Source organism: Electrophorus electricus, chromosome 21, assembly GCF_041902795.1.
Source record: "Electrophorus electricus isolate QZ-2024a chromosome 21, ASM4190279v1, whole genome shotgun sequence".
Taxonomy (NCBI): domain Eukaryota; kingdom Metazoa; phylum Chordata; class Actinopteri; order Gymnotiformes; family Gymnotidae; genus Electrophorus; species Electrophorus electricus.
Genome location: NC_137517.1, coordinates 13013504 through 13036744, shown reverse-complemented (window position 1 = coordinate 13036744; position 23241 = coordinate 13013504). Strand labels below are relative to the sequence as shown.

At 40.8% G+C, this 23241-nt stretch overlaps 2 pseudogenes; both read right to left on the bottom strand.

Annotated features, from left to right (window-relative positions):
• LOC145652840 (NACHT, LRR and PYD domains-containing protein 12-like) overlaps nucleotides 1-23241 on the bottom strand; it is a 362627-nt pseudogene that overhangs the window by 150357 nt on the left and 189029 nt on the right.
• On the bottom strand, nucleotides 9560-19970 carry LOC145652977 (NLR family CARD domain-containing protein 3-like; annotated as a pseudogene).

Here is a 23241-nt window from a genome sequence, read left to right as displayed (position 1 = left end):
AAAATGTATATCAGCTTTATTCCCCTTGTATAAGACTTTTGCTCCTATAAAATAATGATTCATTTTCAGCAATATATTACAAATAATATAATACAAACATAATAATGTAATACAAAAAAGTATACAGTCACAAATATTTTAGCAATTAATAATTGTTCACCCCTGTTGTTCATTCATTGGTTAAACAACTTCTATTACAGAGATCAGAATTTTTTTTGTGTCTCACAAATTCTTTACAAGTATGGGCAAGTATATTTTGCATACTTGTATGTACCTGTAGTGTATCTGAGGTTTAAAAAAATATACTACATGCACAGGGCTTCTCTCTTATGTGTACAACTGTCCCTACCCACTTATGCTAATGTGAAAAACTTGAAAAGCTTGTCTTCACACTCAAATGTCAGTTCAGATAGAAATGGACCTGGCACGGATTACAAATCATCTTTTAAAAAATCCACTTATCTTCATTATTATCAGCCTTGTTGCTTCTGAAAAATGTATTGAGTGATTTTGTATGCCCTTGCAAAAATGCCCATCATCAGAAGACTTATTTTCTGTTTGTACCTGATACCACCTGCAGTTATTGCTGGTACTCTTACATTATACCTTGAGTCTGGTACTGGCAAGAAATATTGTTCAATTTTGCAGGGTATTTTTTTTTTTCATGTATTTACTATACATCTACTATACTATACATTTAGTATACATCTCTTGAAAGCAACCCAGATAATCCTTGGGAATGGTGTAATATAAAACAACAACTGTCTGATTACCAGGACCAGGCAATGGATTCATATTGCAGGTCTAAGGTCAGCTACTTGTAGTTAAATGTTTCTGATTATTGGTGCACAGTTATTATGTACCATAACTATGTTACTTGAATTAATACAATGTTATCCCTTAAAATTAAAGAGGTTAAAATGAATTGTTGTAAGATCCACAGGGGCATGTGTTCTGCATCATATGTATTACTATGTGTACTTTTTATAAACAATTGTAATAAGGCATGTTGCATCCTGAGTGTTATGATCAGTCCCTCCCAGCTTCCATGTTCCGTGTTTTCCCTGTCTTGTATATTTCAGTTCCATTGCATAGTTTCGTTTGTCCGCCCCTCGTTTGATTTTCCACACCTGCCCCTTTTTCTTACCTGGTTAAGTTCATGTATTTAAACCCTGTCTGATGCTCTGTTTTTGGCTGTTCATTGCATGTTTATTTGAATGGGTGTGTTTATTAGAATCTGTGTTTCAAAGCCTTCGTTTGTGTTAACGTATTTTGTAATGATGGGTGGATGAAGCCCCATTGAAGCTTTAAGAGCTTCTTCCTGATTGTGTCGAAAAAGATTCGATGCATTGGAGCATTGAAATCCGACAACAGAGAAGAGTGACATCTGTTGGCTAGACAAAAAAAGAAAAAAAAGCTTGCACATCAACACTGCGAAGCGTGTGCTGTGTGGTCTTACAGTTCTTGTGTTTGTTCAGATCCGCTGAAAATCATATTTAATTATTAAAATGTTGCAATAAATGTTTGAATGTCGTCATTATTGATTGCAGAATGTATAAGGCCTACGGAAAAGAAATATCAGTCATATATTAGTAATCTAATATATTAGCATTTCAGGTGCCCACACATTCAAGAAGATCCCCAAAATCCATTTGAGAGAACTTTGGTGAACAAACTATACATTGTTAAGTTGTTTGCTGCGACGGCTGGCTAGCTAGCTAGTCAATTAGTGTATTTTGAGGCAGTTTTTCATAGATGGTTCCAATGAACCGGTTAAGCTAGAGAAACCCAGTGTTTGAACAGGAGTTAGTTAACTGCTGGCTAACGTTAACTTAGTTCGCTAGCTAACAGCTTGTTGTATAGATGACTTGGTGGTTATTCTGGCGAATTGAGCTAGCTAGCGCTCGCTAACTGCTAGCTAGCTAACTTGTTTAGCTGGTAGTTTGCTAACGTTAGCTAGCTAGCTCTGTGTTTTATTGGCGGTTCTGACAAGCAGCTAATGCTATACTATAATACTAGACTATAATTGGCAATACTATAAAGCTTACTGAACTGAACTGAATTAACGCAGCCTTCCAGCCCTGCTCAGAAAGTCCTAATTACTAGTTTGGAGGTCGTAATTACGACGTGGTTATGCGTTTAAGAGGTTATTGGTCGTAAAAAAGGATGCCATGAGAGAACTACTTTTGTTAATGTTAATATCGTCATTGTGTGTGTGTGTGTGTGTGTGTCTCTACATTGCCATGCCCCCACCCTTGATAGTCAGATGCATATTACACCTGTCCCTCATTAGAGATGTTAACATGTGTATTAAATTCCTTGTGTTAGACATTCCTTGTGGGTTTTTAACCGAGTGTGTGCTGCCATACTCAGCTGTCTTATTGTGTTTAGATTATGTTTTCTCTTTTTTTAACCCTGTGGTGTGCATTGTATTTTACCTTTGTTTTTTACTTCGTGTCAAAATAAAATGTTTTTGTTTGAATGACGGCTCACCTCTGCAGCCTGCCTCGCCTCCTAATGTCACATTTGAAACTTTCTTGATATTGATTAATCATTCAATTTTGTGTAACGTACACTCCCCTACCCACACTTGGTATGGCCTGCTACATGCTGGTGGAGTCATCTTAGTTGACTATGTTCACTGTGACTGCCTCCTTGTTTCTAACCATCCCCCGTTTTTGTCATAGTACTTCATCACACCTGCATATCTTAGTATCTTAGCTGTTCCCAGGATTTCATTCTTCTGGACAGAGAGCTCCGTTGTTGTTCCTGGTACTTGCTGGAGCCAGTTTTGGGGGTTCACCAGTATTGCGGTTACAGCCCCTAGTGCTCCGATTACCACAGGAACCACAGCTGCCTTGCCCCCCCACATCTTTTCTATCACTTACTTTAGCCCTTGGTATTTCACCCCCACCAACCCCTGATGCCCCCTGCTGTAGCCCACCACACCTCCACCCAGGCCAACTACTTCTCCGTTGGCCTTGATGGACGTTCTCTTGTGGGATGGGTTTTGGACACGTGCACACCATCGGGACCAGACTAGGACTTTTAGAAAACTGGACTAATGAATTGCTTATTTACAAATTTTATTTATTTATTTATTTATTTATTTTTTTATTGTTACTATTGTGGTGACCATTGTTGACCAGAGGAGGATGGGCCCTCCCTTTGAGCCTTTTCTTCTTTACAAGGTTTCTTCCTCGTGCTCTAGGGAGTTTTTCCTCACCACTGTCACCCTTGTCTTGCTCACTGGGGGCTCGGACTTGAACATTTGTAAAGCTGCTTTGTGACATCTGTTGTAAAAAGTGCTATATAAATACTTTTTTTTTTTTGATTGTCATTCAAATCAACAGTTTTAACAAACAGCTAATCATGGGTGTATCATAATATTACGGTTAACTCTATTCTCCATCTTTGCATTACCTGTGTCAAACCATGAACGCAATCTTCAGTCTACAAAAAGAATGACGAGCAGATCAAGTACTGGCAGCATCAGTTCAGTGTAACATTAGTCAACACATAAAACATAAGTAAGCTCTATGTGCTATTTGTGAATCAACCTAGATGTTAATGTCTCACTTCACTCAAAGCCAGTGAAGACCAATTCTAATGCTCCATAAAGTATTATGTATTGATATGGAATATCCTTCACATTTAAAAGCAATTTAAAAACTGTCACGGAATGTTCCCATCTCACTGTCACGTGGTACGGTCCGCCACGTACAGTGGGAGTTCATTGTTTGTCTCGTTTGTAACCACACCCATGTTTAGCACACACCTGCACCTGCTTTAGTCTTGTTAAGTCTCTCTGTATTTAAACTGTTGTAGGTGTGTGCTTAGTTGTCAGTTATTGCCCATGTTCATGTTTGTGCTTATTGTCTCTGTTTTGTTCGTGTTACGTGTTGCATGTGAGTGCCGTTTGTCTTCATTGTTTGTTTATTAAATGTCCTTTCCCTGCGGCACTACATTACACTTAAAGCCTGTAATGACCTGGTATGATTCCTCTAAACAGTGCCCTTCAGTACAGTAATATTGGATGAGTACATTCACAAGTCTAAGCTGAATAAGCTGTCTGCGTAGACGGCCAACACAGAGGGAGAGCACAAATGAGATGTAAACAAACAAAACAGGAGCAAGGAGCTAGGTGTAACACAGGTTCTTATCACAAACACAATGAAAGACAAACACACTCTAACCAAAACAAAGCGAAACAAAGACCGACGAGAACTAACCAACAACCAAGAGAGACATATTATCAAACACATATCAACGAAGGCACAAGGAGAAACAAAAGCTAACCATAAGCGAGGAGAAACAATAACTGTCAAACAAGATACATAGGAACGGTTTTATTTTTTATAAGACTATAATCAGGGATAAATTAGAAACAGTTGGGAGACAAAGGGGAGGAGACAGGGAACCATAGAGAATGACAAAACCCCGGAAGTTACTAGGTTGCCTGGGAAATGGGGAATGCTCTGGTCTGTAGACGTGACAGGCACACAGCATCATGGGAGTCACCTTGCTCCCCTCCACTCTCCTGACTGGATCCCACATCAAAGATTATAGCAGATGTCACATATATAAATATACACTGTCATGGCACGGCCCCCTCCTCCTAGACTCCTCGCTGTTTGTTTGACGTCACGTGTGTGTGTCTTCATTGCCACACCCCACCCATGTGTCATACCTGTCTCTGGTTATCTCCCTTGTTAATGTGTATATTTAAGGTCCTGGTTAGTTGTTGGTCTTTGTCGGTGTTTGACCCTATATGCACTGTGTCAACGTGCACAAATTGCTTATTGTTTGTTGTGTTTTTGTCTCATCACTGAGTAGTACTTTGTGTTTTGGTTTCATTTTTGTCATGTTCATTAAACATCTGTGTTTATACAATGACTCACCTTTGCATCCTGCCTCTGGAAAAAGGCAAAGAAGTGATGTAACCGTCCCAGTCCAGCCCATGTGAAGGAACTCTTCATGGTAGTGGGCATGCTCCATGCCAGTGCAGAGGGTGAGAGCGCCACTGGGATATTTAGGGAGGGCCTGGAGATCCATGGTCAGACTCTGTGGAATCGTGCTTGCCCTTCCTGGAATTCAGAATGGTAAATCTGCAGGGTTTTACGTAACCGGAATATCGGGACAGTTATGAGGATTATGGCATGGATGAGGACTATGACAACAGTAGTCTCCGGTCAGACGTGGATTCCGATCGCTTTATGTACCCTTCAATGAAGGTGAAGGAGTCCCTCCACGAGGATCCCACTTTTGGGGTTGGAAATGGAATCAGGAAACTCCAATGACGATGAGCCCCTGGAGTCTAAGCCTTCACCCAGAGCACTCTTCATCAGCAGTCTCATTCAGAAATACCTCACATTATTTTCAGACGTTCCCACTCGTACGACTGTCCTTCAGCATGACATTGATGTTGATTCTCATTCACCCATTAGACAACACCCATATCATACCAATCCCCAGAAATGTACATTGCTAAATCAAGAAACCAAGTATTTGTTAGAAAATCATCTTGCTATCCCTAGTGTTAGTGCCTGGTGTTCCCCATGCTTTCTGGTGCTAAAACCAGATGGCACATACCGCTTCTGCACTGACTACAGAAAAATAAATGCAGTTATTGTTTCTGGTTCCTTCCCAATGCCTAGAATGGAGGATTGTGTGGATAAGATGGGGTTCAGCTAGATTTGTAAGTAAGCTTGATTTACTTTAGGGTTATTAGCAAGCTCCATTAACCTCTCTTGCATCTGACATTTTGGCATTTGCTACCCCTGACTGTTTTCTACAATATACGGTAATGCCTTTCAGTCTTAAAATGCCCTTCTACCTTTCAGCGTTTGATGATTAAGATTTTGATGACATGCCTAACTCTGAAGTCTATTTGGATGATGTGGTTGTGTATACCAAAACTTGGGAACAACATGTACAGTTGCTTGATCTTGTTTTTAAGAAGCTATTGGAGCCTCCATTGTGCTTAATCTTGAAAAATGTGATTTTGGTAAGAGTGAGGTTGCCTACTTGGGGAAACTGTTGGGTTGTAGTAGTGTGCCTCCTCTTGATGCCAAAGTACAAGCAATCAAGTCTTTTCCTGCCCCAGAGACGAAAAGACAACTCCGACGCTTTTTGGGCATGGCAGGTTTTTATCGTTGCTTTTGTAGGAACTTCTCTGATGTTGTTTTACCCCTCACAAATTTGCTTTGTGACACCACCCCTTTTGAATGGTCACAACCCTGTCAAGATGCATTTGACTCAGTGAAAGCTGATTCAGCACTCCTGTTCTAGCAACCGCTGATTTTACTCGTCCTTTTACACTTGAGGTAGATGCCAGTGGTAGTGGAGCCGGTGCTGTCCTCCTGCAAGAGGACTCACAAGGTCTAGATCACCCTATTTGTAATTTTTCTAGAAAGTTTGTGAAACATCAGCTGGCCTATAGCACTACTGAGAAGGAGGCCCTTGCGCTCCTCCTAGTGTTACAACATTTTGAGGTGTACCTTGGTGGTCGTCCGGGCCCCATTACCATATACACTGATCACAATCCGCTCGTGTTCTTGCAGAATATGGCTAATGCCAATCAATGCTTAATACGTTGGTCTCTGATTAAACAAGTGTTTAATATTGACATCAAACATAAAAAGGGTTCAGAAAATGTAGTGGCAGATGCTCTTTCCAGATGTTGACGTTTTGGGCATGTTTTGTTGTTTGTGTATGGGGAGGGGTGTTACGGAAAGGTGTGTGTGTGTCAGTGAGAGAGGATAATGACTGTGTGTGTGTGTGAGAGGATTCTGATGGTATGTGTGTGTGCGCGCGCGTGTGCATGAGGATACTGACTGTGAGTGTGATGATATTGAGTGTGTGTGTGTGTGTGTGTGTGTGTGTGTGTGTGTGAGGATACTGACAGCGTGTGTGAGAGGATACTGACAACATCCTCTCATGCTGTGTATGTGTGTGTGCTTGCGTGTGAGAGTGAGAGGATATTGACTGTGTGTGTCTGTGTGTGCCTGTGTGTATGTGAGAGAGAGAAAGTCAGTAACTCACTGTAGTTTCTCCAGTTTACAGTGTGGATCCTCCAGTAGAGCAGAGAGCTGCTTCACTCCTGAGTCTCCTGGTTTATTGAAGTTCAGATTCAGCTCTCTCAGATGTGATGAGGGGTTTGACCTCAGAGCTGAAGCCAGAGCAGCACAACCTTTATCTGTAATACTGCAGTTAACCAGCCTGCAGAGAGAAGGAGAAAAATTCCTCACACTTACAGATCAGTACATATGTGCAAACACACACACAATACATGTTGTGATAGTGATGCAGTGATAGTGTGTGTGTGTTTATACAGAGAGAATGAGTGAGTGAAAGTGTGTGTGTGTGTGAGAGAGAGAGAGAGAGTGATAGGACACCAACAATATGTGTGTGTGTGTGTGTGTGTGTGTGTGTGTGTGTGTAAAGAGGCAGTAAGTCAGTAACTCACTGTAGTTTCTCCAGTTTACAGTGTGGATCCTTCAGTAGAGCAGAGAGCTGCTTCACTCCTGAGTCTCCTGGTTTATTGTGGTTCAGATTCAGCTCTCTCAGGTGTGATGAGGGGTTTGACCTCAGAGCTGAAGCCAGAGCAGCACAACCTTGATCTGTAATACTGCAGTTATACAGCCTGTAGAGAGAAGGAGAAATTCCTCATACTTACAGATCAGCACACATTGTGTGTGTGTGAGTGAGAGGACACCCATTGTGTGTGTGTGTGTGTGTGTGTGTGTGTGTGTGTGTGTGTGTGTGTGTGTGTGTGCGCGTGTTTGTGGGATGGATATTTTTCTGTGTGTGTCAGGCAGGGGTATTGACTGCATGTGTGTGTGTGTGTGTGTGTGTGTGTGTCAAAGAGTAATAGGATAGCCACTGTTCGCGTGTGTATGTTTGTGCACACTCTTGAGAGGATACTGACTGTGTGTGTGTTGTGCGCGTTTTTGAAAGGATACTGACTGTCTGTGTGTGAGTGTGTCTGTGAGATGATACTGACTGTGTGTGTGTGTGTGTGTGTGTGTGTGTAAAGAGACAGTAAGTCAGTAACTCACTCTAGTTTCTCCAGTTGACAGTGTGGATCCTCCAGTAGAGCAGAGAGCTGCTTCACTCCTGACTCTCCTGGTTTATTGTGTTTCAGATTCAGCTCTCTCAGGTGTGATGAGGGGTTTGACCTCAGAGCTGAAGCCAGAGCAGCACAACTTTTTTCTGTAATACTGTAGTTAACCAGCCTGCAAAGAGAAGGTGAAAAACTCCTCACACTTACAGATCAGTACACATGCATGCAAACACACAAACATTACATGTTGTGTTAGTGATGCAGTGATAGTGTGTGTGTATATAGAGAGATTGAGTGAGGGAGTGAATGTGAAGCTAATTAATACAGTGATGGTGTGTGTGTGTCAGAAAGAGGAAGAGGGTAATAGCAATTATATCTGTGTGTGTGTGTGTGTGTGTGTGTGTGTGTGTGTGTGTGTGTGTGTGTGTGTGTGTGTGTGTGTGTGTGTGTGTGTGTGCATAAAGAGACAGTAACTCCCTGTAGTTTCTCCAGTTTACAGTGTGGATCCTTCAGTAGAGCAGAGAGCTGCTTCACTCCTGAGTGTCCCGGTTTATTGTAGTTCAGATTCAGCTCTCTCAGGTGTGATGAGGGGTTTAACCTCAGAGCTGAAGCCAGAGCAGCACAGCCTTCCTCTGTAATACTGCAATTATCCAGCCTGCAGAGAGAAGGAGAAACTCCTCACACTTACAGATCAGTATACATACACATGTTGTGATAGTGATGCAGTGATGGTGTGTGTGTATATAGAGAGAATGAGTAAGTGAGTGTGTGAGTGAGTAAATGTGAATCTAATTAATACAGTGATGGAATGTGTGTGTCAGAAAGAGGAAGAGGGTAATAGCAATTATATCTGTGTGTATGTATTTGTGTGTGTGGGGATATTGACTCCATGTTTGTGTGTGCATGTGTGTGTGTGTGGATACTGAATGTGTACACGTGAGAGGATACTGACTGTGTGTTTGTGTGTATGAGAGAGAGAGGGAGAGAGAGAGCTTAATGACAGTGTGTATTTGTGCGTGTGTGTTTGAGGATACTGACTGATGATATTGAGTGTGCGCATATGTGTGCGAGGATATTGGGTTTGACTGTATGTGTATGTATGTGTGCTTGTGTGTGTGTGTGTGTATGTGTGTGTGTGTATATAAAGAGACAGAAAATCAGTAACTCACTGTAGTTTCTCCAGTTTACAGTGTGGATCCTCCAGTAGAGCAGAGAGCTGCTTCACTCCTGAGTCACCTGGTTTATTGAAGTTCAGATTCAGCTCTCTCAGGTGTGATGAGGGGTTTGACCTCAGAGCTGAAGCCAGAGCAGCACAGCCTTCATCTGTAATACTGCAGTTATCCAGCCTGCAGAGAGAAGGAGAAAAACCCCTCACATTTACAGATCAGTACACGCACACACACCCTATGCTAATGAGCATGTGCGCACACACATGCTTACACAAATGCAAACACATAATCACAATCACACTGCCTCACCCCCACACAACCACACACACAAAAAGTTACAATGTGTGGTGTGGGGGTGGGGGGGGGGTGACACACTGTGTGTGAGGTGTGTTAATTCAGAGCACTGTTAACAAGAAAATAAACAAATTAAAACTGCTTCTTTGTTAGCTCCACTGCTCACTAAGTTTGGAAACAGTCCCACAAGTCAACAGGCAAACAATACATTGACAGTGCAAACTGAATTACTATAAACTGATCAAAGACACTAACAGTATAAACAGCCACTGATTCAGACACTAAAGTATTGGAGGACAGACAGAAGTGTCATGGTACAGCCCCTAACCCCTCAAATGTGTGCGTGTGCGTGTCTGTCCGTATTGCCACGCCCTCTTGTGTTGTGCACCTGATCCTTGTTGTGTGTAATTGTCATGAGTGTATATAAGTCTCGTGTCGTATCGTCAAGGTTGTCGGTGTTTGACATATGTAGTGTGTTTGTGTGTGTTGAGTTGTGCTTATGATTAAAATGTATGTTATGTTTAACGTGCCTCGTCCCCGCATCCTCCTTAACCTGTTAAACATCACAGAAGGGTGAATACAATTTTATAATCATGGAGTTCCATATTCCTGTGGAGGAAACTGAACAAAACTGTTAGTTTGTGTAACAGAGAAAGAAGCAGTGTGATGATATTGTGCAGAGATTAAGTGCAGGCAGTTCACACTGAGCAGTGGGGAGTGATATCCACACAAACCCCAGAAGAGGAGAAAGCCCTGGATATACTGGCTCATCAGTGTCTCTTAGGATAAGAGGAGGAACTGATGTGTGTGGAGAAGAATGTCCATCTCCATCCCCTCAGCCTGTCTCTCCACAGTACCCTTCACCTGCTCTAGTCCTGCTGCATCTGCTGGGTGTCTCAGGCAGGACCCAGCTGAAGATCACCACTTGAGCCTGAGAGAGCAGCGTTTGTGGGTGCAGCCAGGAGCTCATATTAATAGAAGACGAGAAGCTACTCTTTAACAAAGTTGCTCTTTTAGAGACACACTATGCAAGGCCTTCAATATCAGTTTCAATAATCTTGAACAAGGGAAATGTAAAATATTACCATGTATTCACTGAATAAACATGGATCAAAGATAAATAAATAAAGATTTATTTATTTAGTAAAGACTTGCTTAGTAAACTATGATTATTTTCAGACACAACAGTGACTAGTCAGAGAGAAGACCTGTCATTTCTTTTTTTAAACAGTTTTAAGGGATTGCTTATATTTGCCAGGTGTCACGGTTGGCCGGGCATCCAGAAGGAGGGACACGCCCACTCCTGCTAGGGAGCGCACTACATCCCTGCCTTGTTCCCAGTCCCCTGCCTACTAATCACCTTCACCTGTCCCGTGTTCTCTCTCTCTATTTAAACTCACAGGTCCTGAGAGAAAGCGCTGCACATTAGTGGAACGCCGGACTTCTCACTTCCACCCTGTACATCGCTACACAGAGTGTTAGGACTGAGTATCGTTGATAATTTGTTGTGGTTTTTCACGTATTGACAATGCAGAATAAAGAGCACTTTGGCTCAACCTTGCCTTTCGCTTCCTCTGTGCCGCCACCATCACAACAGGTATTTATGTTTTCAGGTTTGTCCATCAGCTGGTTTGAATATGTGGACTATTATGGGTCATATACAGAAGACTGAACCCATTATTCTGAGTTGTAGTCCAAACTCTGGTCTATGTAGTTTTGTTCTCATCTTCCCCCACTGCTGTGCTCATCTTTGTTCTCACTGTCAGCGGGAGGGCAGGAGCAGAGTCCAGCGCTGGTTTGTATAAAATGGGAAAAAGTCTCATTTAAATACGAGGAACAACAACCAGTCCACAGTCCAAAAAGCAAACAGTGTTAACAGGCAAAGGTCAGCACTAGGAAGACCAAACAGCAGACTTTGGTAAAAAGGGCAGACACACAGAAACAGAAACATGTTCAGGAAAAGTGGAAAAAAAAAACAAGACTACTTTGCATACACCAGCTCAGAAATACAACTCAGATGAGTAATTTTCTAAAGTTAGTTACACATTCTCACCTACACTGGGCTACACAACAGAATTTACTCTAATATCTTTGTAATTATAATTAATTCAGGTAAATTTATTATGTTTTACACATGTTACATCTTGGCCTGCATCTGTTTCCATAACTGGCTGTGAAAATGTGAAAGAGAATGTTAATGTGGGTAAAAGAGAGATGTATGTGTGTGTGTGTGTGTGTGTGTGTGTGTGTGTGTAAATTCTTTAGGATTAATGAGTGGTTCAGCTAACACCTTAAATAGTAATTAGGGTACATGATACATTAGTTACAAAGGAGTTTAGGAAACACTTACAAATTAACAAAAGTACCTTATGATGGAGATCATGATGTACTAACACCAGTGCAGTAATGTGTTTATGAATGAAAATACTCACACAGCTTTTCTGGATGCTGTGACCACTGGAAGCAGTCTCAGTAGACATTCCTCTGATGGGTCATATTTACTCAGGTCAAACTCATCCAGCTCCTCTTCTGAGTTCAGCAACACAAACACCAGAGCTGACCACTGAGCTGGAGAGAGACTGGCTCCATGGAGACAATGGTCACCTCCTCTGCTTAGGTATGTCTGGACTTCCTGTACTAGAGAATGATCCTTTAGTTCATTCAGACAGTGGAACAGATTGATGGATTTCTCTGGAGAGGGATTCTCCCTGATCTTCTCCTTGATGTAGTTGACTGTTTCCTCTTTGCTGTGAGAGCTTCTTTTCCTCTGTGTCAGTAGGCCTTGTAAGAGAGTCTGATTGGACTCCAGTGAGAGACCCAGAAGGAAGCGGAGGAAAAGGTCCAGATGTTCATTCTCACTCTGTAAGGCCTTGTCCACTGCATTCATAAGGAAGTCAGACATGGTTGATCTTTTAAAGAGACCTTTCTTTTGCTGTTTCAACACATTTTTCCTTTTTGGAGATGAAGGAGAGATATGCATATAAAGCAGCCAGAAACTCCTGAATGCTCAGATGCACAAAGCTGAACACCTTCCCCAGGTGAAGCCCAGACTCCTCTCTGAAGATTTGGGTACACACTCCTGAGTACAGTGACACTACTTTGACATCAATGCCACACTCTCTTAGGTCTTCCTCATAGAAGATCAGGTTGCCCTTTTCCAGCTGTTGGAAAGCCAGTTTTCCCAGTGCCAGAATTGTCTTTTTAGTCTGTTGAGGATCAGTGTCAGTGTTTCCATGGTACTTTCTATCCTTGTGTTTGATCTGAAAGATCATAAAGTGTGTGAACATTTGAGTCAGAGTCTTGGGAATCTGTCCACTCTCTGCTTCACCCAACATTCTCTCTAGAACAGTGGCTGCAATCCAACAGAAGACTGGAATGTGACACATGATGTAGAGGCTTCTTGATGACTTCATGTGTGTGATGATTTTGTTGGCCAGGCTCTGATCACTGATTCTCTTCCTGAAGTACTCCTCTTTCTGAGGGTCACTGAACCCTCGTACCTCTGTTACCTGATCAACACACTCAGGAGGGATCTGATTGGCTGCTGCAGGTCGAGAGGTTATCCAGAAGAGAGCAGAGGGAAGCAGATTCCCCTTGATGAGGTTTGTCAGCAGCACATACACCGAGGTCGACTCTGTTACATTCCACAAGTTCTCATTGTTCTGGAAATCTAGAGGAAGTCAACACTCATCCAGACCATCAAAGATGAAAATGACTTTGTAAGCATCACAGTGTATTAATTGTAATTGTTTTGTTTCTGGGAAAAAGTGATGAAGCAGATCCATCAGACTGAACATTTTCTCCTTCACCAAATTCAGCTCCCTAAAAGGAAGTGGAAATATGAAGAGGACGTCCTGATTTGCTCTTCCTTCAGCCCAGTCCAGAATGAACTTCTGAACAGAGACCGTTTTCCCAATTCCAGCAACTCCTTTAGTCAGCACTCTTCTGATGGGTTTGTCTTTAAAGAGGTCATTGCATTTGATGGGTGTCTCCTGTGTTGCTGGTCTCCTGGATGCTGTCTCAATCTGTCTCACCTCGTGTTCATTATTGACCTCTCCACTCCCTCCCTCTGTGATGTAGAGCTCTGTGTAGATCTCATTCAGAAGAGTTGAGCTTCCTTGTTGGGAAATTCCTTCATTAATTCTTTTAAATGTATCCATTAGTTTGTGTTTGAGATTTCGTTGATATTCAGAGAATAGCTCTAATAAACAGAAGAACATGATCACAAATATTTTATTTTCTTGTTATCTTTGATGTTGAAGTTTATCAAAACCATTTATCAAAACCATGAAACACTTTGCACAAACACAGAGGACAAAATTTAGTTATAGTGATACTGTCATCATAAAGCCATGATCCAGAGCTCTTACTGGTCTGTAGTGTGTTAGCGAGGTCTGTCTGGTTCATGTTCCCCAGCACATGCAGTGTGATCTTCAGCGCCCCCTCTCTGGCACTGCTCTGATCCTCCTCATCCTCCATCTCTCTCTCAGAGCATGCTGGGTAATCTGGACTCAGCAGCTTCTTAAACTTCTTCAGCTCCTTCTTCACCAGAGAGACGACTTTGTGCTCCAGCTCCTGGTTAGGAAAAACAGCAACAGACAATCAAAAAAACACCACCATGTTACAGAGAGAGATCACTACATGATTTTGTTTCATGATGGAGAACATTCTGGCAGTGTTTGGGTAGTTACTTAAAAAAAGTAATGCATTACTCATCACTTATCTAAAATTGTAATGGGATTACTGTACTCATTACTTAATGGAAAAAGTAATCTTATTACTTCTGTTACATCCTAAACCCCAAATATACTAGAAATCACCCCCACACTTACATACCTTGAATATGGACTCCAATTGTTTTCTGTAGGTGAGTTCTGCTTTTTCTCTTTGTACACTGTGGACAAACACAACAGACCTTTATGGAGGAATATGTAGCACATTCATACCTGCACAACACATGATTATACAGACAAGTAGATATTATACAAGATTATATATTATCAACACTTGTGTTTCTGCATTTCATAATAGATCTGTGATGCTGCCTAGTGTGCGGCAGCAGAAAGGATCAGGATGCAGGTGTGAGTGTAGAAACTCAAAAAGGCATTTAATAGAAAGTGAAAGTAAAGCAAATGTGCTAAACACACTCAGCCACAAGAAAACAAAGGTCAACAAACAAGAACAGGAAGACAGGAAACAGGAGAAGTATATACATGGAGGAATCTGGGAAGAGAACAATGCAGAGACTAAGGACAAGTGGCTGAAATGGCAGGTGGAGTTAGGTCAGAAAGTGGCAGGAATGGTGGGTGGAGTTAGGCTGAAAAGTGGCAGGAATGGTGGGAGGAGTTAGGCTGGGGAGTGGCAGGAATGGTGGGAGGAGTTAGGCTGGGGAGTGGCAGGAATGGTGGGAGGAGTTAGGCTGGGGAGTGGCAGGAATGGTGGGTGGAGTTAGTCTGGGGAGTGGCAGGAATGGTGGGAGGAGCAGGGAGAAGGACAACACACAGATGTAACAATAAACAAAGGACGACACGGGAAAGCAAAACAGACAAAAGGGCTCCTTTACAAGATGATTTGTTAGAAAATAAGTACATTTTATTTATAGAGCACATTTACCACAACAGCAATGATCAAAGTGCTGTGGAAAGTTAGGAAAAATATCTTAACAAAAACCTGTGAAATGTAAAACAAAAGGAAATGTGCCATCAAACATAAACATGGACAGAGAAATGAAAATGTCAGAGTAAAAAGAAGTGTTTGAAATCTGCACAAGAGGGAGCAGAGCTGATATTCAGAGAAGGACTGTTCCACAGCCTCAGTGCTGCAACTGAACAGACACAGTCACACTTCAGCTTCAGTCGAGACTGTGGAACAGACACAGTCACACTTCAGCTTCAGTCGAGACTGTGGAACAGACACAGTCACACTTCAGCTTCAGTCGAGACTGTAGAACAGACACAGTCACACTTCAGCTTCAGTCGAGACTGTAGAACAGACACAGTCACACTTCAGCTTCAGTCAAGACTGTGGAACAGACACAGTCACACTTCAGCTTCAGCCGAGATTTTAGAACAGCCAACAGCTGATCTGAACAACTCTGAGTGCCAGTGAGTAGATGACTTGTTCCTAAGCATGAACAAAGAATTTGATGTTGGGAAATTTCTCTGAACTTGTAAAAATTATTCCTAATAACAGAATTTATTTGCTGATCAAATCTGAGCTCTGGATCAAAGATAACACCAAGATTTTTGTATTTCTAGGAATAATACAATCAGATTAATCAACTGTTACACAAGTGTTAACCCCTCACTATCTATGTTTACATGTAAATCCATGATCTTATATTAGTCTACAACTGTCTTACTTAGATATGATCCTGTTAATATTACAGTCTGATTGTTATAGTGTGACATAGTGTCTTAGTTGACCTAAGCTTAGGCTGATTAAAACATGTGTTCCAGGATAATATTATCCAGACTATGTGCACATGTATACACACACTGATCCATGGAATAAACATTTGTGCTACATTTCTGGCAAAGCCTGATAAACATATTATACATATATTGTACATACATTGTTATATATATATATATATATATATATATATATATATATATATATATATATATATATATATATATATATATATAGAGAGAGAGAGAGAGAGAGAGAGAGAGAGCGAGAGAGAGAGAGAGAGAGAGAGAGAGAGCGAGAGAGAGAGAGAGAGAGAGAGAGAGAGATATTTCCTTATGTACCCCTGTTTTTTTCCCTCAGTTTGGACAGAGCACTCTCAAACCATTACTATACTATGTATGACTATGTACATGACAAATAAACCAAACTTGAAACTTAAACTGTAATCAAGAGAGTTTGTTTTTGTCTAGTCATTAAAAGAGGAGCTCAGCAATGTTCAGTAACAGCATTACTACTGTAGCTAAATCCAGCTCATCTACCTACAGCTGGATCCTGCCCCAACTCCTCTTCTTAAGTGTTCTTCTGCTATTTCTCCCATGTCTTCTCATTAATGCTTCCCTTCGGATTCTGTCCCTACAGCTCTCAAAACCTCAGCTTTAACTGCCATTCTTTATAAAACAGGACTAAATGCTGCACTACTTGATAATTACTGACCCATTTCCAGTCTCCCCTGTCTACTCAGGGTTCCAGCCTCTCAACTACAATCTTTCTTAAATACTCAGGATCTATTTGAACCTTTCCAATCTGACTTCCATACTACGCACAACACTGAGAGAGCCCTGTTACATGGTTTCAATGATCCCCTTCTCTCTACTGACTCTGGTGCCCTGTGTGTTCTCCTCCTTCTAGATCTTCTAGATAGAAGTGCTGTGTTTGACACAATTAAACCATAACATACTTATCAGCTGCCTCTCAGACATTGGGATTACTAATACAGTTCTTGAATGGTTTATCTCCTATATCTCTAATAGATCACATTTTGTCACACTTGGTAAACACAAATCACACACTGTTATCGTTACCCAAGATGTTCTCTAGGGATCGGTGCCTGGTCCTCTCCTATTTAATCGATATGTTGCCCCTTGGTCAGATTATCCGCAGGCATGGTCTCCGTTTCCACTGTTATGCTGATGACACTCAGATTTATAGTAGCACCAAAGGTAACACTACCTTACCACTTCCTGCTTTACTCTCTTGTATCAAATATCTCAAACAGTGGATGAACATAAACTTCCTAGAGTTAAATCCTTACAAAATAAAATTTTAGTTATTGGTTCTAAATCCATAATCGCTAAATTAACTGATTTTAAACTCAGTCTAGATGGGTCTTGATCAAATCATCAACTGCATTTGGGAACTTTGGTGTACTCCTCACTCTTTGAACCCCACATCATGTCAATGGTTAAAAATGCCTTTTTTTTACAGTCACAATATCAGTAGACTTAGGCCCATGCTCTCCAGACAAGGTGCTGAAACTCTGGTTCATGCTTTCATCACATCCCATCTTGATTACTGCAACTCTCTCTTCATTTACATCCCAGAATTCTCTTAGATGTTAAAAAATGTCAGCCCACAACACCCCGATTCTACATCAGTTACAGTGGCTCCCTGTCCGTCAACACATTCAGTATAAACTCGTCCTGCTTACATTCAAAGCTCTGCATGGTCTTGCACCTCCCTACTTAGCTGAACTCCTACAGCCATACTGCTCCACCCATACACTTAGGTCTTCTGATGCAGGTCTTCTCTCTATCCATAAGTTAAGATTGGTCTCTGTAGGGGCAGATATTTTAGTGTCATGGCCTCAAAACTAAAACTATGGATGAACTGATGGAGCTCATGAAGGGCTTCATAATGAGCTGAGTGAGTTTGATCAGGTGGGATTAGGAGTGAGGAACACTGTCCTAAACCAGGAGATCATCAACTCTCATCAGAACACTCTCCCTCTCTGAAGTGTAGGCGGAGGACTCCATCTTACCTGAGCTCAGGAGAACAGTCACATTCCCTACATCATCCTAACCTGAGCTCAGTAGAACAGTCACCTTCCCTACATCATCCTTGCCTGAGCTCAGTAGAACAGTCACATTCCCTACATCATGCTTACCTCAGCTCAGTAGAACAGTCACATTCCCTACATCATCCTTACCTGAGCTCAGTAGAACAATCACATTCCCTACATCATCCTTACCTGAGCTCAGTAGGACACACTCCCTCTCTGAACTGACGTTTAGGGTCCATCGACTTGTCACTCTTCATGGACACACAGCTGGGTTCCGGGGAGTCTGATCTCTTACCCTGTATCAGACTAACATACACAATTAAAAACATATTGTTTTAATGCCAAAATACTAATGTGTGTATAAATGGTGCAAATATAAATTAATATGTATTTATCTCTATCGATGGTCTATCAAGACCGTCACCTCTCATCAGAACACGTTCCCTCTCTGAAGTGTAAGTAGAGGACTCCATCTTACCTGAGCTCTGGAGAACAGTCACATTCCCTACATCATCTTTACCTGAGCTCAGAAGGATACACTCCCTCTCTGAAGTGTAAGCGGAGGACTCACTCTTACCTGAGCTCAGTAGAACAGTCACATTCCCTACGTCATCCTTACCTGAGTTCAGTAGGATACACTCCCTCTCTGAACTGTAATGGAATGTCCATTGACTGGTCACTCTTCATGGATACACTGCTGGGTTCCGGGGAGTCTGATCTCTTACCCTGAATCAGACAAACATACACAATTAAAAAGATATTATTTTAAGGCCAAAATACTAATGTGTGTATAAATGGTGCAAATATAAATTAATATGTATTTATGTCTATCGTTGCGATTTTTATTGAATGTTTTTTAAAGAATTCGTACAAAGATGTTGAAAACACTAAATTCGTTATTATGTTTCTTGTTATTTACTAAGTGATCTTCAAGTTGACCAGAGTTATACCAGAGAGCAACTTTACATTACATTAAGCTGGTCTTAAACTTTCTGAAGTTTATACTTATCTTTCATCTTTGTATTATGCATTGTGTCTCTGTCTCAGTAGAGACAACTGTTTCTGGCAGTATCTGATTTAAGATTGTTACCTGCTGGTACTATTCAAGGGTTTTGTGAATGGATATCAAAGCACTTTTAAGAGGTCTGTGTGGCTAAGAACATCTACTAAATGCAATAAATATAGATTTATTCAGATATCCCAAGTAAATAAGTGCACAAACCTATGCACTGCAAGTATGTTTATTTATGTTCTCTCACCTGTCTCCTTTCTGTGTGTGCTGTTCCCCAGAGACACGTATTTTGGAGGTCATGTCTCCTCTTACAGATTATAGCTGTACACCTGCAAACACGCACATGCAGATTAATAATCAGAACACATATTCAATTACAATATTTACATTTACTGCATATGGCAGACACCCTTGTCCAGAGAGACTTGCAGAAGTGATTTGTTGTGTCGCTACAAAAAACATAAATAAAGCACCTTTGTAAGTCGCTCAGGATAAGAGTGTCTGCTAAATTTTATAAATGCAAATGTAAACATCCTCATGTGAGCACAGAGAGGTTAGTGTTCTCAAAAGAGAAACAGTCATTCATGTTTTTGAAGAGCTTTGGTGTAGACAGGCACCTTTACTAACTTTATAAGTACAAAATATAGTTTATTAAAATGAGCAAATAATGCATAAAGTTTAAACTGTAATCTTACAGCACTAAAACAAACTCAAAAACGTGGGTGTAGTGAACAGTATCACTCCAAAGTGGAAAAGAAGACAGAGGCAGGAAAAATGTGTTCTATAAGGGCATAGTGGGTCACAGACTAACTCAATCACTGCCATACAAAGAAACAGTGTCGAAATATCACTTAATAATATTACTAATAAATATTATAAATATTACTTCTTTAGTTACACTGACATGCACACTATTGGTACAATACTAACCTCACACTGTCAGTCTAATTACGACATGATCGTGTAAACAGCACGGTCTTAGCCTGATAAAACATCTAGTCTACATCTAGTTGGACACCTAAACACTTACTGTTAGATCTACTGGCTCACAGTCCGAGACATTTGTGACACTTCCTGCAGTACGACGCCTGTTCTATTTGCGCAGTTTGTTTCTGCTGAGAGGACAAAATAGAAATATATGAAGTATATAGTGCGTTTATTAGTACTTTTTATACAGTTCATGTAAACATGTTGATTCGGAACAATTTCTTAGATGAGCCTAGAACGACTTTAGTTTGGTTATTCTGAATCAGACGACCTCAGTTCTATTGCTCTATTTCGCGTAAACGAAGACACCTACTGCAACAGAATAGCGGCTAAAAGCTTTACGTTTTCAGACATTAACCTTGTTAATATTCAATTCTGTTAATATTAAATTTAAGAACTTGTTCTTTGAGTAGTATAAGTTCATATAATTCTTGATTGACAGCTCAGATTCAGATACTCAACGGCTTTGTTTTCTAAAGATATTTGCATTCCGCTTCTTAAAATGGAGCACAAAAATTTCACTTTCGCGTTAAACCGGACTGAACCGGTTTTGTCAAGGATAATTGTTTTTTAGGGGCCGGACTGCTGTGACCAGTCACAACACTTTATCCAACCTTCTGCGGGAGAGAGAAATCAGAGCTACAGTATAGAACTGTATTTAAATAACACAGAATAGCGTAGAACAGTGACAGTAAATTAGCACTGGATTTGGACTGTGGGAGAATTTTGTTTGTCATGGAGCTTATACAGCACAGCTGTTCTGAGCAGACGTTTACTTAGGTTTTCACACACACACTCACACACACACACACACACACACACACACACACACACACACACAGAGAGAGAGAGAGAGAGAGAGAGAGAGAGAGACAGGTTATTAGTTTGTGTGTAATACCTATTCTGTGCTCACAAACTCTATATAAAATGACTATTTATTGTCATTAAGTTTCGTTTCTAGCATACACTCCCCTGATATGACAGTTCAAACCATTTTGAGTGTTTGAATAAACCATTTTCAAATGGTATCTTGGGTCTCTCCCCTGCTGATCGCCATGTCCAGTTCACATGCCCAGTGATGTAGTGGTATAAGACAGTATGTGAACGTTTAGTTTGTGCCCAGACATGTATCTGAGAAGAAGACGAGCCAAAGACGTTAATCAGGCAGATCTGTTTACTAGTAGGTAACATCTAAGGTCAAGGTTATGATGGAGCTGTAGACATAAGTGAATGTTTTAAGGGACTTCAGACAAAAATTCTGAATAAAAGGTCAAAACACCACAAGGGACATAATCTGCATTAATCTGGTGTTGGCAAAAGTGCAAAATCAAACATCTGTTTTGTTAAAAAAAAATTTCACACAGTATTGACGTGTAACTCGCAGCATTCACGGATCTCCTTTGCTCGCATGCAAAATCTACATGTGCTCACTCATATTTGCTCTGCTCTCGCTTACATTTACTTTGCTCTGCTACAAAACTGCTTGCACGTGTTTAGATATATCCTGCTCTTACACAAACTTGCTCTTCTGCACACACAAACACATACTGTACTCTCGCGAATGTTTTTGTGTTCTTGCGCACAAGAACACAATTCTTTAATTTCATTATTATTAACTGTGAATGAAAAGGAAAGTCATCCATGATCATGATACAAATGTTATTATAAAACAGTTAGAACTTTAAAATAATTGCGGCACTTTCATATACATAATATTATGTGCCATTTCACAAAACAAATATGAATGTATTTAACACATATTGTTCTTATACTGTATAATATGTATGACTCGGGAATTTGCTCAAATAGATAAAGAAATAATATTATTTGAACTTACAGTAATATGCTCTGCTATATAAAGGAAAATTACCAATCTGCTACCATTTAGTGTTAGTAACCAACTTTGGTAGAGTACAAATTCACTCATTAGCCACATTATTTACCACTAATATCTGTAGTTCTGAAATTGACCACCTTGTGGTTTCCGTTACGTCTCCTTCCTGATCAGGTTTATCAGAGGCATGACAATGGTTTTACTGCTTGATAAAAGTCAGACACTTAAAGTCAAATTGCCACTGCTGGCGTTACTGCGTCAGTGAACTGTTCCACTAAGACGCATTAATGTAATTATGACATCACAACCTAAGGAAAGTGTAAGTTATTTAAAAGCGTTCCAACACACTAAATACCTACATGATTTTCTGAAGGAGGACAAGGTGATTTTCAAGGTATAGTCCAACCAGAATTATTGGATATTCTAATAGTTTTCAGGAATAGTATCAATATTACTTGCATGATTTATTATATCATTAAATTAAGTGCGCCGTTAATTATAGAAATATCTAAAATATTTTATATTATCCGTGTATCCCCTGGATTCAGGAACGATCGTGAAAGGCCAAATTAAATCAATAGAGAAACATGATGAGTTTTTCTCAACATGGGAAATTGTTGACCAGGAACAAAACGTGGACACTAAAAGAAATGACGCAGGTATGCAATTTTACTGCCAAGCTGAAAATATAATATTTGTCTGTCTGAACATCAATCCGATCTGTTTGCTCTTTTTTTTAATCCAGACGATATCCGAGCTGCAGAAGGACAACTTTAACCTGCGCATGCGTATATGCTTCCTCAAGCATGAGGGCGGCTCGCAGAAGTGCAGCAGTTGTACAGAACAGATTTACAACGCGGCAGAGGAGCGTTTCCCAGTGGCGACGCAGCAAAACTTAGACGTGAGGAGACCCGAGTCTAGTTTTTGTAATCAGAGCCGGTTAATTGAGAGGACGAGACTGGGGACACTTGTTAATCACACTCCGCATCTAGATAAAGGGAGGGCGCTAAAAAATCTAAATACAACTTGAAAAGGCAATAAATTGACCTTCTCAAATGCATAAATTATTCTGCCCAAGCCTCTTTATTCTCTTCCTTTGTAGAATAGTTTTAACTGCTACTGCAGTAGCAGGACCAGACACGTGTCTTGAATTGAATTATTTCTTCATTTCACGTAATGCTCTTCATCCACCTGTCAGGAGTTGAGCAGGTGCAGAGAGGAACTGGAGAAGATGGAAGCGCTTTTCCATCAAGAGAAGACGCTCCGCCTACAGCTAGAGATCCAGCTACAAGCCTACACATTACAAGACCCGCCCTCTGAGGATCAGAGCCAATCAGAGGAAACCATTGAAGAGCTGCACAGGTCGGTACAGGCCTATATTTAATTCTGATAAGAAACATTGTTCAT